General features: G+C 40.4%; 1 protein-coding gene and 1 non-coding gene across 3 annotated transcripts in view; one reads left to right on the top strand and one right to left on the bottom strand.

The window, feature by feature from the left end:
• The window catches only part of USP50 (ubiquitin specific peptidase 50), a 35,353-nt gene that overhangs the window by 11,765 nt on the left and 5,090 nt on the right, over window positions 1–18,498 (top strand). The window lies entirely within an intron of this gene.
• Window positions 13,489–13,590, bottom strand: LOC125105811 (U6 spliceosomal RNA). The gene has a single exon (XR_007129066.1). It is a non-coding gene; the product is annotated as a U6 spliceosomal RNA (small nuclear RNA).

Genomic DNA, 18,498 nt, shown 5'->3' with positions numbered 1-18,498 from the left:
GCTATTTCAGATCTGGGGCATTTGCAAGTTGGCCTGTGGGGGCAGCAGAAGTTAGTATGGATAGCTCTATGTTGAATATTCGTGAGCCGTTCTATGGCCAAAGTTCCCTGACATTCCACACAGAATAGTCCCAGAGTCACTGCCTGTGTGCTTCTAGTCCTAAGGAAACTCTGGCTGGGTTGGGGGAGTCCCCTTTGGCTCTAAGTCAACCATCACTATTGAGGATTCCCTGAAGGAAAGAAAGCATGGATATAATTCAGACCAAATCACCAAGAACTTCCCACAACGTCAAACAGTCCCAAGCACCAAGCCATTCTCCGGTTTCTGTTCAGGATCTCAGTGTAAACAGTCTTTAGAACCTGGAGGTCCAGTGGGGTGCACAGCAGATGGCAGGGATCCCACCAGAACCCAGTATGCTTCCCCAGGGTCCTCTGATGCACCCAAGTCTCGTTTGCCATTTTCAGCTTGTTGAATTAACACATTATAAAATGTTACTCCCATTCTTTAACCTCTTTCACATCTCAGAACCAGAACTTCAACCTTTAAAAAATAATCCTTCTTTTTTTTTTTTTTCTTTTTATTTCAAGCCTTGACATTCCCCCTCTTTCTCATTTATCCTGACCTCATAGGAGCTTTTCCTTCTCTCACTTCCCTCCTGGAGATCTAAAGTGATGTCCTCTTCTCTGTCATATCAAATATAGACTCTACTGTGGATTCCAAAATGACACAGGAGACGCCTCCCTTGTATTTCACTGTTTATATTTCTCATTACGTGTTTCTTCTTTAAGAAAGTCCAAGAGACAGGGACGCCTGGGTGGCTCAGTTGGTTAAATGGCTGCCTTCGGCTCAGGTCATGATCCCAGCGTCTTGGGATCGAGTCCCGCATCGGGCTCCTTGCTCTGCGGGGAGCCTGCTTCTCCCTCTGACACTCTGTCTGCCTGTGCTCTCTCTCTCTGACAAATAAATAAATAAAATCTTTAAAAAAAAAAAAAAAAGAAAATCCAAGAGACAGAAAGCTGAATTTGTTTAAAAAAGAAAAAGTATGTAATTATCTACATTATGAGAAGATAGACATTTGTAAAAAGAGTCACCCCAAGCCTCCTATAAATTTGTGATCTTTTTGGTGTTTAAATTATTATTAACTGAGGGGCCAAAAATTGGTTTCAAAAGAGAAATAGATTTAGAATTTAGAATCAACTGCTAGATCATGATGGAATCAGCTGATAATCTTATTGGGGTCCCTTGTATACAACAAGCTGTTTTCTCATGCTGTTTTTAAGATTCTCTCCTTATCTTTCACTTTTTTTTTTTTTTTTAAGATTTTATTCATTTCATTTGACAGACAGAGATCACAAGTAGGCAGAGAGGCAGCAGAGAGAGAGAGGAGGAAGCAGGCTCCCTGCCGAGCAGAGAGCCCGATGCGGGGCTCAATCCCAGGACCCTGGGATCATGACCTGAGCCGAAAGCAGAGGCTTTAACCCACTGAGCCACCCAGGTGCCCCAGAGAATTTTTTTTTTTAATTTACTTATTTATTTATTTGACAGAGAGATCACAAGTAGACAGAGAGGCAGGCAGAGAGAGGGGGAAGCAGGCTCCCTGCTGAACAGAGAGCCCGATGTGGGGCTAGAACCCAGGACCCTGAGATCATGACCTGAGCTGAAGGCAGAGGCTTAACCCACTGAGCCACCCAGGTGCCCAGGAGTAAGAGAATCTTAAGCGGCTCAATGTCCAGCACCAATATAGTACAGACCCAACGTGGGGCTCTGTCTCAGGACACTGAGATCATGACCTGAGCTGAAATCAAAAGTTGGACTTTTGACCAACTGAGCCATCCAGGTGTCCCCACTTTTGACATTTTAATTATAATGTGTGTTTGTATGGGTCTCTTTGGAAATCTCTGGACCTGGATTGTCTGTTTCTTTCCCCAAGTTAGAAAATTTTTCAGTCATTATTTCTTCAAATAAGTTTTCTCCCCCTTTATCTCCCTCTTCCTTCTGGAACCCCTATCATGCAAATGTTAGATGTTCAGTGTTATGCCATAAGTCCCTTAGCTCTCTTCATTTTAAAATTTCATTTATTTTTGTTGTTGTTGCTCTGACTGGGTGAATTCCACTGCCGTGTCTTTAAGTTAACTGACCCTTTTTTCTGCCTCAGCTAGTCGCTGTTGAACCCCTCCTATATTTTTCAGTTCAGTTACAGTGTTCTTCACCTCTATGACTTCTGTTTGCTACTTCTATTTTCTGTCTGTTGAAGTTCTCACTGTGTTCATTCATTCAGTTCCTGAGTTTGGTGAGCATGTTTATGACCGATACTTTAAACTCTTGTTAAGGTAAATTACTTACCTCTGTTTCATTAAGGTCTTTTCTGGGGTTATCTTGTTCTTTTAAGACATATTTCTCTTTTATTTTGCTTAACTTCCTGTGTTGGTTTCTGTACAATAGAAGCAATAGCCACCTCCTGTAGCCTTGAAGAAATGGCTGTATACAGCGCAGGAACCTTATTGTTCGACCATGCCCTAGCTTTTGTCTTTCAACTCTTTGTGATTGTCCAAGCAGCCTATTTGATATTTGATGGTTCCCAGTGGTTGACAGTGTTAAATGTCCCAAAGGGGAGGATCTTGGTCAGCAGCTAGATTTAGGCATACTGGAAGCCAGACCCTCGGGCAGCAGCTTTTAAAGTATGACAGTACATACCTACAGTTCCGTGGGACCACATGCATAAAGGCTTGCTGGCCACCAAAGGCCGGACAATCTGGAGGTGTTCCTTGGGCAACAGTTGGGGAAATCAGGGCCCCAGACGAATGTAGAAGCTCCCTCTGAGAGACAGCAGTAAGTTGTAGCAAGGCAGAGGGAGAACACAAAGATGTCATCTACCAGCCCAGGGCCTGGACGGCACCTCTGCTGGATCCTATTTGTGTGCCAAACCTAAAGCCTTCTCCTCAGGCTTCATGAAGCCCCAGGACAAGCAAATAGGCCTCTTTCACAGAAAGACTGGGCGTGTGTCTCATTATGCCATCTGTCTGTCCAGTGCCCTGGGGGCGATAGCAGGCCAGGAACTGTCTCTGATGGTTACAATCCTGTAGGACCCAGGAACAAAAGCCGCTGTGCCCACCAGAGCCAGGCAGTTATAGAGAATCCCTTGGTTAGCATTCACAACAACCAGGGCACCAGACACAGGTTAAAGCTCCACTCCGGGAAACATCAGCATGCTGGAGCTTGGCGGGGGGCAGGGGGGTGGGGTGGAGGGCTCTTGAAGATGGCTCCCGCTGGCCAGCAGGACTCTCCATGTGTGCTGCATTAGATGCCTGCCTTTCAGGCCAGGGCTTTAAAATTAGCAAATGAGCCGCATTCACCTAAAGCCGCAATTGGCTGCCTCTGTGTTGCACCCTGGGACAAGGGAGTTTGAACCCTTTAAGAGCCACGATAGCTCGCTATAGCCTTGTGGGTCTCATGGATGCAAGTGGTGCTGGATTTTGGTGTGTTCCTGGGAGGAGGTGAGCCCAAGATTCTACGTCGCTGTCTTGGGTGAGTATCCTTTTTTTCTTGATTTTTTAAAGGGAATAAGCAAGAGTAATGCTTGCCGTGTTTTAGTAGCTGTACTTTGTCAGGTAATTGATACTTCCATCTATTTTGGTTTTGCTAACACTTTTTGTGCGTGTTTGTAAAGGTGGTGATTTTATTAAATCTGTGTCTCTACAACAACTGAGAAATGGCCCTCCTGAACCCTTTTTAATTCTGTTGATATGTTGAATTATATTTATAGATGTTCTAACTTATCTACCCTTTATTTTTGCTACCCTTGAGCTGCTGGGATAAATACTATTTGGTCATTATTATCTGAGATATATTTTGCTTGATTTGGTTTACCACACTTAATGATTTTTGCAATAATCTCTCAAATGAGCCTTATCTCTGCTTTTCTTCCTTATACCCTTTGTCTAGTATAAGTACCAAAGTTAAACTGACCTCCTGAGTTAGAGGAGCTTTTCTTCCTTTCGTATAGAAGTTTGTGTATAAGGCTATGATAAGTTTCTTTACAAATTGATAGAACTCATCTGTGTAAAAACACCTGGGCATGCATTCCCCTTTGAGGGGTGATTGTTAACTCCTGGTATAATTTCTTTAATGCTTGTAGGTCTATACAGGCTTTGTATTTTCTTCTTCCATCGGTTTGGTAAGTTATAATTTCCTGTGTATTTGTCCATTTCATCTGAGTGTTCAGTTTTCTGGCATAACTTTTTTTGGGTATTAAAAAAAATTTAAATTTCTGCTGGATCTGTAGATATCTGTACTTTTTTCATTTCTAATTTTATGTACTTAGTATTGTTTTGTAGTTTTTGATTAATCTTATGTCTATAGTGTTGAAGGCTTTTCAAAGGACCAACTTTTGATTTTTGATCCTCCTTATTATATCTTTGTTTTCTGGTTCATTAATCTCATTTTATTATCTATTTCCACTTAGGTTCATTCTCTTTCTTACTGTTTTTAATTGGGAACTTAGTTCATTAACATTCACTCTCTTCGTTCATATGTAAGCCTTAAAACTCAAAAGTTTCTCTGGATAATACTTTCACTGCCTACCACATTTTAAATTATAGAACCCTTGAATACAAAATAGAGAGGGTAATAATGCATCCATTACCAGCATTATAGATGAGCTATCAATTCACCTGTAGCGCCTGGCCTGCTCTGCTCCCTGAACCGTATTATTTTTGTATTACATATCTCTTATGCATTAGTTTTATTGTGTTAAAAGACTATGATCTGTATGAATCCAATTCTTTTACATGTGTTGAGGCTTGTGTTTGTCTGTTGATTAGGAACCAGCTTCCTTATGTCCTGGAAGTTAAATTTGTGTTATTCAAATCTATCTCAACCGTGTTTTTGTTTGACTAATTGGTGGTTGAAAGAAATGTGTTGAAACCTTTATTTGTTCATTTTACAGCGAACAATCAGGAATGATGCTGTACTTTTTAGTAGCTATACTTTATCAGGGTGTGGATTTTTCCTTTTGCTCTGGTTTTGCTAATAGTTTTGTGCATGTTTGTAAAGGCATTGAATTTTATTAAACTTTTTTCCCACAACAATTGAGATGCTTTGGTTTTCCTGAAATCTTTATAATCTGTTAATATGGTCAATTACATTTACAGATTTTCTATTTTTACTATATTTTCATTGCTGGGATAAATACTATTTGGTCATTTAAAAATTTTTTATTTAAATTCGATTAACATATAATGTATTATTACTTTCAGAGGTAGAGATCAGTGATTCATCAGTCTTATATAATACCTATGCTCTTTACATCACGTACCACCTTACTGTCCGTCATCCAGTTACTCCAACCACTCTACCCTCAGCCCTCCAGCAACCTTCATTTTGTTTCCTATGATTAAGAGTTTTTATGGTTTGTCTCCCTCTCTGGTTTCATCTTGTTTTCTCTTTTTCTCTTCCCCTATATTCCTCTGTTTTGTTTCTTAAATTCACCATATGAGTGAGATCATGTGATAATTGTCTTTCTCTAATTGACTCATTTTGCTTAGCCTGATACCCTCTAGTTCCATCCATGTCGTTGCAAATGGCAAGATTTCATTTTTTGATGCCAGAGTAGTATTCCATTGTATATATATATACCGCATCTTCTTTATCCATTCATCTATCAGTGGACATCTGGGCTCTTCCCACAGTTAGCTATTGTGGACATTACTACTATAAACATTGAGGTGCAGGTTCCCTTTCATTTAACTACATTGGTATCTTTGGGGTAAATCCCTGATAGTGCAATTGCTGGGTCGTAGGGTAGCTCTATTTTCAACTTTTTGAGGACCCTCCATACTGTCTTCCAGAGTGGCTGCACCAGCTTGCATTCCCAACACTGTAGGAGAGTTCCCCTTTCTCCGCATCCTCGCCAACATCTGTTGTTTCCTGACTTGTTAATTTTAGTCATTCTGACTGGTGTGAGGTGGTATCTCCTTGTGCTTTTGATTTGTATTTCCATGATGCCGAGTGATGTTGAGCATTTTTTCATGTGTCTGTTGGTCATCTGTATGTCTTCCTTGCAGAAATGTCTGTTCATGTCTTCTGCCCAATTCTTGATTGGATTATTCTTCAGGTGTTGAGTTTGATAAGTTCTTCATAGATTTTTGGATACTAGCCCTTCATCTGATATGTCATTTGCAAATATCTTTTCCCATTGTGTTGGTTGTCTTTTGGTTTTGTTGACTATTGCCTTCACTATGCAAAAGCTTTTTATCTTGATGAAGTCCTAGTAGTTCATTTTAAATAAACTTTTTTTTAAAGATTTTATTTATTTATTTGACCGAGAGATCACAAGTAGGCAGAGAGGCAGGGAAAGAAGGAGAGGAGGAAGAAGCAGGTTCCTTGCCAAGCAGAAAGCCCAATATGGGGCTCAATCCCAGGACCCTGGGATCATGACCTGAGCCAAAGGCAGAGGCTTTAACCCACTGAGCCACCCAGGCACCCCTGGAATTGTTTTCTTAATTTCACTTTATTCTGCCTCGTTATTAGTGTATAAGAATGCAGCAAATTTCTGTACATTGATGTTTATATCCTGCAACTTTACTGAAATCATTTATCAGTTCTAGTAGTTTTTTGAGTGGAGTCTTTAGGGTTTTCTACATGTCATCTGCAAATAGGGTTTTACTTCTTCCTTACAAATTTGGATGACTTTTATTTCCTTATATTGTCTAATTTCTGTGGCTAGAACTTTCCTGTACTACGTTGAATAAAACTGGTGAGAACTGACATTCTTGTCTTGTTCCTGACCTTAGGAGGAAGCTCTCACGTTGTCTCCACTTGGTGGCTCAGATGGTTAAGCCTTTGCCTTTGGCTCAGATCATGATCTCTGGGTCCTGGGATCAAGCCCCATGTTGAGCTCCCACCTCAACTGGGAATTTGCTTTTCCCTCTCCCTCTGCCTCTCCCCGTTTCTGTGCTCTCTCTCTCTCTCTAATGAATAAATAAAATCTTAAAAAAAAAAAAAAGGATAACGATTGTTATCAACCAATTATACAACATTTATTATGTGGCAAATATTGAGTGCTTTATATATTTAAAAAATATGTTGTCTCTGGACTTTCATTTATGGCCTTTATTATGTTGAGATTATTGTTCCCTCTAAGCCTACTTTGCAGAGTGTTTTTATCATGAGTGAATAAGATACTTGGTCAAATGCTTTTTCTGTATCTATTGGAGTGATCATATAGTTTTTATCATTTCTCTTATTGATGAAATGAATCACATTGATTGTTTTGCAAATTATGAATGACCTTGCAACCTAGTATTGAATCCACTTGTTTGTGGTATATGATTTTTTTAATATGCTGTTTGATTTGGTTTGCTAATATTTTGTTGAGGATTTTTGGATCTATAGTCCTGAGAGCTATTGGCCTATAGTTTTATTTTATTGATTTTTTTTTTTTAACTGGTTTTAGTATCCGGACAATACTGGCCTCATAGAATGAATTTTGAAATTTTCTTTCCTCTTGAATTTTTTGGAATAGTTTAAGAAGAATGGCATTAGCTCTTCTTTACATGCTTGGTAGAATTCACCTCTGAAGCCATCTGGTCCTGGACTTTTGTTTTTTGGGCAGTTTTTTGGTTACTGTTACAGTTTCATTGCTGATGATCTGTTAAAATTTTCCATTTCTTCTTGCTTTAGTTTTGGTAGATTTTATGTTTCTAGATATTTATCCATTTCTTCTATGCTGTCCAGTTTGTTGGCATACAGCTTTTCATAATACTCTTATAATTGTTCTTATTTCTGTAGTGTTGTTCCTCCTTTTTGTTAGTAATTTTCTTTATTTGGGTTCTATTTTTTTTTTTTTTTAATGAGTCTTGCTAGAGATTTATTAAATATGTTAACTTTTCAAAGAATCAGCTCCTGGTTTTATTGACCTGTCTTATTGTTTTTTTTAGTTTATCATTTATTTTTGCTCTAATCTTTATTATTTCTTTCAGTCTGCTGTTTTGGGTTTGTGTTTGTCCTTCTTTTTTCTAGCTCCTTTAGGCATAAGGTTAGGTTTTGAGCTTTTTTTTCCTTCTTGAGGTAGGCCTGTATTGCTATAAACTTCCCTCTTAGAACAGCTTTTGCTGCATCTCAAAGATTTTGGACCATTGTTTTTCATTTTCATTTAATTCCATGTAATTTTTTTTAAAAAGATTTTATTTATTTATTTGAGAGAGACACAGCAAGAGAGGGAACACAAGCAGGGATAGTGGGAGAGGGAGAAGCAGATTTCCCGCTGAGCAGGAAGCTGGATGTGGTGCTTGATCCCAGGATCCTGGGATCACGACCTGAGCCGAAGGCAGACGCTTAACGACTGAGCCACCCAGGTGTCCCTTTTTATTTCTTCTTTGATTTCTTGGTTGACCCACTCATTGTTTAGTAGCATGTTATTTAACCTCCAGGTATTTGTGCTCTTTCCAGATTCTTTCTTGTTGATTTCTAGTTTCATAGCGATGTGGTCAGAAAAGATGAATGGTATGCTTTGATCTTCCTGAATTTGTCAAGACTTGTTTTGTGACCTAACGTGATCTATTCTGGAGAATGTTCCTTCCCCATTTGAAAAGAATGTGTAATATGACATTTTAGGATGGAATGTTTGAATATATCTGGTGAATCCATCTGGTCCATTGTGTCATCAATCAAAGCCATTGTTTTCTTGTTGATTTTCTGTTTAGATAATTTGTCCATTGATGTAAGAGGGGTGTATAATAAGATACTATTATTATCAATTAGTTTCTCTAGTGTGTTATTAACCATTTTAGATGTTTGGGTGATTCTATGTTGGGTGCATAAATATGTACAATTGTTACAGCCTCTTGTTGGATCATCCCCTTTATTATTATATAGTGTTCTTCTTTGTCCCTGTTAGCCTTTGCTTTAAAGTCTATTTTGTCTGACATAGGTACTGCTACCCCAGATTTCTTTTGGCATCCATTGGCATGATAAATGATTCTGCATCCCCTCACTTTCAATCTGCTGATCTCTCTTGGTCTGAAATGAGTCTCTTGTAAGCAGCATATAGACAGGTCTAGTTTTTGTATATTTTGTTTTGTTTTGTTTTTTATCCATGCTGTCATCTTATGTCTGTGGCTAGAGCATTCAGTCCTTTTACATTCAAAATAATTAGTGATAGATATGCATTTATTGCTATTTTATTACTTGGTTTGTGGTTGTTCATATAGATATTCTCTGATCCTTTCTTGACTCTTTAATGTTTTGTTGTCTTTCTTAGATATACTTGGATTCCTTTCTCTTTATTCTTTGCATATACAGCATTGTTTTTAAATTTATGGTTACCATTAGGTTTGCATATAACATCTTCTGCTAATAGCAATCTATATTAAGTTGATGGTCACTTAAGTTTAATCCCGTTCTTTTCTTCTCTGCCACATGTTAGGTATATGATGTCATATTTTGCATCATTTTATTTTGAGTCCCTTGACTGATTTACAGAAATACTTATTTTTACTGCTTTTGTTTCTTTCTTTTCATATTCTCGCTGATGGCCCTTCTTTCCACTCAAAGTGTCCCCTTTAATAATTCTTGTAAGGCTGGTTTAGTGGCCCTGAAGTCCTTCAGTTTTTGTCTGTGAAACTATTTATTTCTCCTCTTTTGAATGATAGCCTTGCTGGATAGAGTGTTTTTGGCTGTAGATTTTACTTTTTTCAGCACTTAGCAGGCCAGAAGGGAGTGGCATGACATATTCAAAGTTCCTGCTGAAAAACCCTCTTACAGGGGTGCCTGGGTGGTTCAGTGGGTTAAGCCTCTGCCTTTGGCTTCGGTCATGATCTCAGGGTCTTGGGATCGAGCTCCGTGTAGGGCTCCCTGCTCAGCAGGGAGCCTGCTCCTCCACCCACCGCCTGACTCTCTGCCTGCCTCTTTCTCTCTCTCGCTGTGTCAAATAAATAAATAAAATCTTAAAAACAAAACAAAACCAAACTCTCTTACAGCCTTACAGAGTTTCACTTGTATGTAACTGTCTTCTTTTTCTTGCTTCTTTTTTTTTTTTTAAGATTTTATTTATTTAACAGAGATCACAAGTAGGCAGAGAGGCAGGCCAAGAGAGTGGGGGAAGCAGGCTCCCTGCTGAGCAGAGAGCCTGATGCGGGGCTCCATCCCAGGACCCTGGGATCATGACCTGAGCCGAAGGCAGAGGCTTTAACCCACTGAGCCCCCCAGGCACCCCTTTTTCTTCTTTTTCTTCACTATTTTTTGCCATTTTAATTACCTTTTGTCTTGATGTGGACTTCCTTGCATTGAATTTTGGTGGGAAATCCCTGTCCTCTCTAGACTGGATATTTGGGTCATTCCCCAGATTAAGGAAGTTTTTAGCTATTTGTCAAATAATTTTTATGCCCCCTTCTCTCTGTTTCTTCTGAGATCTCTATAATGTGGATGTTATTATACTTGATGGGAGTCACTGATTTCCCTAGGACTACTCCCAATTTAAATACTTTTCTTTCTTCTCCTTTGCTCAGCTTGGTTACTTTCCATTATTCTGCCTTCCAGGTCATTAATTTGTTCCTTTGTTTCATCTAGCCTGCTATTTATGCCATCAAGTGTATTTTTAATTTCATTTTTTGCATTCTTCATTTCTGATTGGTTCTTTTTAAAAAATATAAGATATATTATTTTTCTGACCAAAGTACAATGATTTTTTATTTTTAAGTCTCCTTAAATAACCAAAAATGTGTTCAAGAATATAAAACACAAATAGGAAATTAAACATTAGATGTTTTTACTTCATACCAACTCAACATTTAGTCTAGAAAATAAACAAAAACATGTTGAATGAAGTGTTACTAAAATGCTAACAATCATTTTATTATAAACCTAATACATGCACTTCAAGGTTCGACTGCTAGGAATTTTAAGATCAGGTTTTTAAATTTTTTTTTGTAATTTATTTATCCTTTTTGTTTTTGTTTTTCTTTTTAAAAATTTTTTTAATAATTTTTATTAACATATAATATATTATTTGCCTCAGGGGTACAGGTCTGTGAATTGTCAGGCTTACACACTTTACTGCACTCACTATAGCACATACCCTCCCCAATGTCCGTAACCCAACCACCCTCTCCAACCATCCCACCACCAGCAACCCTCACTGTTTTGTAAGATTTAGAATCTCTTATGATTTGTCTCCCTCCTGATTCCATCTTTTTTCATTTCTTCCTACACTACCCCCCAACCCCCGACTCTGCCTCTCAAATTCCTTATATCAGGGAGATCATATGATAATTGTCTTTCTCTGATTGACTTATTTCGCTCAGTGTAATATCTTCTAGTTCCGTCCATGTTGTTGCAAATGGCAAGATTTCATTTCTTTTGGTGGCTGCATAGTATTCCATTGTGTACATATACCACATGATATCAGTTTAATCATTAATAACAGTATATAATAAAGCACAGGAACACATGCCCGTAGATGTAATCCTTGCCCCTTCCCCTCAGAATCATGTCAGAATAAAGTTGACAGTTTTGCCAGGCTCTGAATCCCCAGTGACCCCTGTCCCTAGAAGCAAAGAAGATACTCTGTCCCTCAACTCCATATAAGCTATAATAAAACAAAGCCTAAGCTTTCTTACCTTCATAAAGGAAATGGCCAGTTTTTTGATAAATACCGAAACACTCTAGGAATTCACTTTATGAGTTTACTAAACACATTTTGCAAGAACCAACTACACAAAAGTTTCCTTTGAAATTTGGTCTACAAATTCACTTGACAGGTTGGAAATTCAAAACCTATAAGATAATGAGAAGTAGGGAATCCCTAATCCTAACCTGTTGCAATTATTTTTTTTTTAAGATTTTATTTATTTATTTGACAGAGACAGATCACAAGCAGGCAGAGGCAGGCAGAGAGAGAGAGGAGGAGGCAGGCTCCCTGCCGAGTAGAGCCCCTGATGCGGGGCTCGATCCCAAGACTCTGGGATCATGACCGGAGCTGAAGGCAGAGGCTTTAACCTGCTGAGCCACCCAGGCACCCCACCTGTTGCAATTATTATTATTATTATTATTATTATTATTATTTTTACCTGTTGCAATTATTAAAGGGATATACACACATACTAAAAAGCTCACAGAAGGCACTAACTAAAAAAGGGATATGCTTTTTGAGTAAAAACAAAGAACTAGCCCATATCCTTCTTTGTTTTTTATCTCTGTGTTAAGGGTCTCACGGATGCCCTCCACTCCAGTGAATTTCTTTGTGATCATTACTTTAAATTCTCTATCAGGCATATCCCTTGTATCCATTTCACTTTGGTCTCTTTTTGTGGTATGGTCCTGATCTTTCATTTGGGAGATACTTCTCTGTCCCTTCATTTTATCTAACTCTCTGTGTCTATTTCTGTGTGTTTGGAAAGTCAGCTACATCTCTTGCTCTTAGTGGTAACAGTTCTATGAAGAAGAGGTCCTGCAGCACAGTGTCCCCTCTCTCACAGGACCTGGTGCATCAGGGAGTGTCTCCTATGTATGTTGTGTGTGCTTTGCTGTTGAATCATGACCTCTTTTTTCTTCAGTCCAGTTGTCAGCAGAGGCTATCTTTGCCCGTTGTGGGTGGGCCCTGAGGTGTGTCTGCTTGCAAAAGGAGACCTCCCCCCACCGCTGCTGGAAGTGATGTCCTGTGAAACACGCAGTTCAGGAGATGTGGGGTAACAGGTTTGCGATGGTCTTTTGCGGGGCCTGACAGACGTGAGTGGGCCTGGGAAAGGTAGATCCACCCAAGCGTAAGGGGTTGGGGCTTGATACAAGCATGCTAGGAGCATCAGTGCCGTGTTCTGACCTCCATGTGGCCTCTTTCCTGTCTTTAGTGTGGAGCTTGTGTTGGCAGACTTCGGGTTGTTTTTTGGGTGATTCATGCTGATATGGGTGTTATCTGTGAGATGAGCCCAACTTCAGGTCCTTCTACTCCACCATCTTCCCAGCCCTCTGGGTATTAGTTTTGTATCCTGCAACTTTACTGAATTCATTTATTCTGGTCACTTTTTGGTAGAGTCGTTAGGTTGTCTATGTATAGCTTCATGTCATCTGTGAATAATGACAGTATAACTTCTTTACCGATACAGATGCCCCTTTGTTCTTCTTGTCTGCTTGCTATAGCTAGGACTTCCAGTATTATGTCGAATAAAAGTGACAGTGGGCAAGGATGCCCATGTCTTGTTCCTGATTTTAGAGGAAAAGTTCTGTTTTTCACCATTGAATATGATGTTAGCTATGGACCTGTCATATATGGCCTTTGTTATGTTGAGGTATGTTCCTTCTAAACACACTATTGAGACTTTTAAAAATGAATGTTGTACTTTGTACTTTGTTGATGATGTTGTACTTTGTCAAATGCTTTTTCTGCATCTATGGAGGTGATCATATGATTTTTATGCTTTATTGATTTGTGAATATTAAACCATCCTTGCATCTCCAGGATAAATTCTACTTGATTGTGGTGAGTGATTTTTTTTTTTTTTTTTACAAAATGTCACAAATTTGAATGTCATTCTGATGCAGGGGTCATGCTAATCCCTATCCTTCCAATTTTAGTATATGTGCTGTTGAAGTGAGCATAGTGAACAAGCCTTTAACATGTAGTTGATGCAGTTTAATATTTTGTGGGGGGTTTTTAAATTTTTTTTTTATTTATGAGCACGCATGAGAGAGAGCAAGTATTGTTCCCAATACTTGGGATGTGTCCAAGGATGTGTCCAAGGATGTCCCCAAGGACAAGCATTGGGGGTGGGGTTTGGAGGAAGGGCAGAGGGAGAGGGAGAAGCAGACTCCCCAGTGAGCAAAAAGCCTGATGGGGAGCTTGATCTCAGGCTCCTGGGATCATGACCTGAGCCAAAGGCAGCCGCTTAAGGACCGAGCCACCCAGGTGCTCTTATTGGGGGGATTTTTGCATCTATGTTCATCAGGGATATTGGCCTGTGGCATTTTTGTGGTGTCTTGGTTTTGGTATCAGGATGATCCTGGCTTCACAGAATAAATTTAGAAGCTTTCCTTTGTCTTCTATTTTTTGGAATAGTTTGAGAAGAATGAGTATTAATTTTTCTTTAAATGTTGGGCAGAATTCCCCTCTGAAGCCATCTGATCTGGAATTTTAATTTTTTGGTAGTTCTGTTCTTTTTTCTTTTCTTTCTTTTCTTTTTTTTTTTTTTTAATATTTTATTTATTCATTTGAGAGAGTGCACGGCACCAGCTGTGGGGAGAGGCAGAGGGAGAAGCAGACTCCCTGCTGAGCAGGGAGCCAGATCGCAGGCTTGATCCCAGGACCTGGAGATCAGGACCTGAGTGAAGGCAGATGCTCAACTGACTAAGCTACCCAGGTGCCCCTTTAGTAGTTTTTTTAAATCCAATTCACTTTTGTTACTAGTGATTGGTCTCTTCAGGTTTTCCATTTCCTCCTGATTGAATTTTGGAAGATTATGTTTCTAGGAATTTATCCATTTCTTCTAGGTTTGTCTAATTTTTGGTGTATAATTTTCATAATTTTTAAAAATTTTTATTTATTTGACAGAGATCACAAGTAGGCAGAGAGGCAGCAGAGAGAGAGGAAAGGAAGCAGGCTCCCTGCTGAGCAGAGAGCCTGATTTGGGGCTCGAACCCAGGACCCTGGGATCATGATGTGAGCTGAAAGCAGAGGCTTTAACCCACTGAGCCACCCAGGTGCCCTGTCCCTTTCCTATTTTTTTTTTTTTTTTTAAATCTCTATACCTCTGTTTCTGCTCTGATCTTCATTACTTTTTTCCTTCTACTAAACTTGGGCTTTATTTGTTATTTTTCTAGTTTCACTGGTGTGAGATTAGATTGAGATTTTTCTTGTTTTTGAGGCAGGCCTATATTACTATAAACTTCCCTCTTAGAGCTGCTTTTGCTGAATCCCAAAGATTTTGGACCATTTGTGTTTTCATGTATTTTTTTTAATAACTTCTTTGATTGCTTCATTGACCTATTTGTTGTTTAGTATCATGTTTATTAGCCTCCCTGTTTTTTTGTGGGTTTTTTTTTTCCAGGCTTTTTCTTATGATTAATTTCTATTTTCATACTGTTGTGGTCTAAAAAGATGAATGGTATGGTTTCAGTCTTCTTAAATTTACTGCCACTTTTTTGTGGCCTATCATCTGTTTCAGAGAATATTCTGTATGAACTCGAATGTGTATCCTGCTGTTTTGTATGCAATGTTTGTTTATATCTGTTATGTCTGCTGGTATAAGGTTTCATTCAAAGACATGGTTTCCATATTGATTTTTCTTCCTGAATGATCTATCCATTGATGTAAATGGGGTTTTAAGGTTCCCTACTATTATTGTATTAAGTTATCTCTTTATGTCTGTTAATAGTTACTTTATATATTTAGGTACTCTGATGTTGGATGCATAGATATTTACAATTGTTATGTTCTCTTGTTGAATTGATCCCTTCCCTGTTACATAATGCCCTTCTTTGTCTCTTCTTAGTCTTTGTTGTAAAGTCTGTTTTATCTGTGATAAATATTGCTACTTTGCTTTTTTCTTGGCACTTCCATTTGCTTGGTAAATGTTTTTCCATCTCTTCACTTTCAGTCTATAGGTGTATTGAGGTGTGAGCGGTCTCTTATAGGCAGCATGTAGATGGTTTGTGTTGTTGCTGTTTTTAATCAATTCCACCACCCTATGTATTTTGTTTGGAGCATTTAGGCCATTTACATTTAATTATTGATAGGTATGCATATGTTTTCTGGTTGTTTTTGTAGTTTTGTTCTGGTCCTTTATTGTGATTGATATTTGGGGTGTGTTATGTTTGGCTTTTTTACTCTCCAAATTTTGTGTTCTTAAAGCAGGATGTCTGTTTCCTTCCTTAGGTTAGGGAAGTTTTCAACTATTATCTCTTCAGATAAGCTTTCTTTTCCTAAAAATAAAATCTTTAAAAAAAGAAAGAAATCTCTATATCCAACATGGTGTTTGAACCCACATCCCTGAGATCAATGTTGCATGTTCTACTGACTGAGCCAGCCAGGTGCCCCTCCACCAATGTTTTCTGTCCCCTTCTCTTCTTCTGGGATCCCTATAATGCAAAACTTCACTCGATGTTTTCCAAGAAATACCTTAACCTATCCTCATTTTAAAGATTCTTTTGTTTAGCTTGGGTGCTTTCCATTACCTTGTCTTCAAGATTTTTGATATGTTCTTTTTCATCTGCTAACCTGCTGATTGCCTCTAGTATTCTTCAACTCTGTTTTAAGAGTCTCATGCTTGGGGCGCGTGGGTGGCTCAGTGGGTTAAGCCGCTGCCTTCGGCTCAGGTCATGATCTCAGAGTCCTGGGATCAAGCCCCGCATCGGGCTCTCTGCTCAGCAGGGAGCCTGCTTCCTCTTCTCTCTCTGCCTGCCTCTCTGCCTGCTTGTGATCTCTCTGTCAAATAAATAAATAAAATCTTTAAAAAAAAAAAAGTCTCATGCTCTACCGACTGAGCTAGCTGGGCACTGACAACTCTGGTTTTGTGTATATGTGTGTGTTTTGTTTTTTTAAATATTTTCTATTTCTTTTATTGAAGTTCTCACGAAGTTCTACTCTTCTGTCCAGCCCACTGAGCATCTTTACAACCATTATTTTTGGTTCTTTTTCATTTTGCTTAGCTCTGTTTCATTTGGTTCTTTTTCTGTGATTTTTGTCTTGTTCTTTCTTTTGGAGCATATTCCTCTGTCTCCCCTTCTCTTGACTTTCTGTATTTGCTTATATGGCTTGGGTGGAATGGCTGTTCTCCTAATCTCGAAGGAATGGTCTTGTGTTTGTTATCTGGTATGTTGACTTTGTGTGCTTGGGGACTTACGCTGGCTGGTTGGAACTGTGGATGGTGTGGGCCAAGGGTTCTGGGGCTCTTGGTGTAGTGGGAGCCATGGCAGGACAGCTAAAGCTAAAGTGAGTAGACTGTTTGGTCCCTGGTTTCTCTATACAGTGGGTGCCCTGACAGGACAGCTGAGGCTAAAGTAGGTGCAAGCCAGGGTATGCTGAGGCTCAATGCATAGAAGGCACCTTAGCAGGGTAGCTGAGGTTAAGGTGGGTGTTGTCCAGGGTGTCCCAGGGCACTCTACGCAGATGGTGCCTTGAAGGGTGATAGGAACAGATGCAGTGTGGGCCAAGAGGCCCTGGGGCTTTTGCACGGCAGGCACCCCAGCAGGACTGCTAAAGCTGACGTGGGTGCAAGACAGGGATGCTGTGGCCCTCCATGCAGTGGGGCCCCCTTTCAGGCGAGGCAAAGCTGAAGCAGTCCTGGAGCAGTCTATGCAGGTAGTGCCTGGCAGGGCAGTAGGAGCTGAGGTGCTATGAAGGATGGGAGGTCCCTGGGTCTCTACACAGGGGGGACCCTAGGGAAAATAGCTCAAACAAGTGAGTGCAATCACGGGGGCCCGGGCTATCCACACGGAGGGCAGCTTGGCAGGGTAACTGAAGCTGGAGTGTAAGCCTAGGGTGTTTCAGGAGTCTCTGCTAGAGTCAAGGTGGGGTATAGGCACCAGAAAGTGCCCTGGCAGGCCAGCTATGTTAGAATGGGCATGGGCCAATTTGTGGTCCCTGGGACCTCCCCACACAGTGTGTCCTGGCAGGACAGCTCTGAAGCAGAAGTGGTTGCAGGCTGGGTTCTCTTAGGGCTCTTCCCACCAGTGGGAAAGCGCAGCTGAATGAGGTTCAAGCTAAGGTTTCCCAGAGTGTTCTGTGCAGGGTGTGTCTTGGCTGAGTGACCGGAGCTGAGGCTGGTGTGGGCAGGAGCCTTCCAGGGTGCCTGGTGCTGTGGGCCCTGGCAAGGTGGCTGGGACAGAGATAGACAGGGGCCAGGTGCTCCCGGGGCACTCCCTGCAGGTCTGGAGTAGACCTCCATTGGCAGGTTTCAGAGGGGTCTGCATCCCAGGGGCCCTGATAAGCTGCCCGAAGCTGAAGTGGTGTGGGCCTGGAGTACGCCAGTGTGCTTTGCGCCTGGGTCACTTTGGCATAAATGCTAGAGCTATCGTGAGCACTGACCAGGGGGAGTCCCGGTATGCACTGGCTGTGTCCCTGGTGGAACAGCTAGGGCTGGCATGGGCTAGGCCAGGGGCAAGGTGGTTAGGGTGCCTGGATTATGCACTGGTCTATGCTGTCAGGGTGGAAGGCAGCATAAATGGTGTCCAACAGCCCCTACCCTCGGAGAGTGTTCTAGCAGCAACCCTGCTGTTCGGCAGTTTTAGGGTTCGCTCTTGTATATGCTAGTTGCTCTCTTAAAATGCTAGGTTTATTTTTTTGTGCCCAAGGACAGAGGAATCTGTTCCCGGTCCTTCAGTATTCCTCTCCACAGACCCTTCATTCCTGGGTCCCCATTTCTCTTGCTGTTCCCTTTTGCTCTTCTCCTGTGGTGCAGAGGCTGTTTAGTTGGCCCTCAGGTCTTCAGGAGTTGTGCTATAAATAGATGTAATTTGGTGTGTTCTGTGGGGAATGTGAAGTCAGGGTCTTCCTACATCATCATCTTGGAT

Source organism: Lutra lutra, chromosome 7 (assembly GCF_902655055.1).
Source record: "Lutra lutra chromosome 7, mLutLut1.2, whole genome shotgun sequence".
Lineage (NCBI taxonomy): Eukaryota > Metazoa > Chordata > Mammalia > Carnivora > Mustelidae > Lutra > Lutra lutra.
Note: the sequence above shows the minus strand (reverse complement) of the source record. Positions and strands in the feature narration are given on the sequence as shown.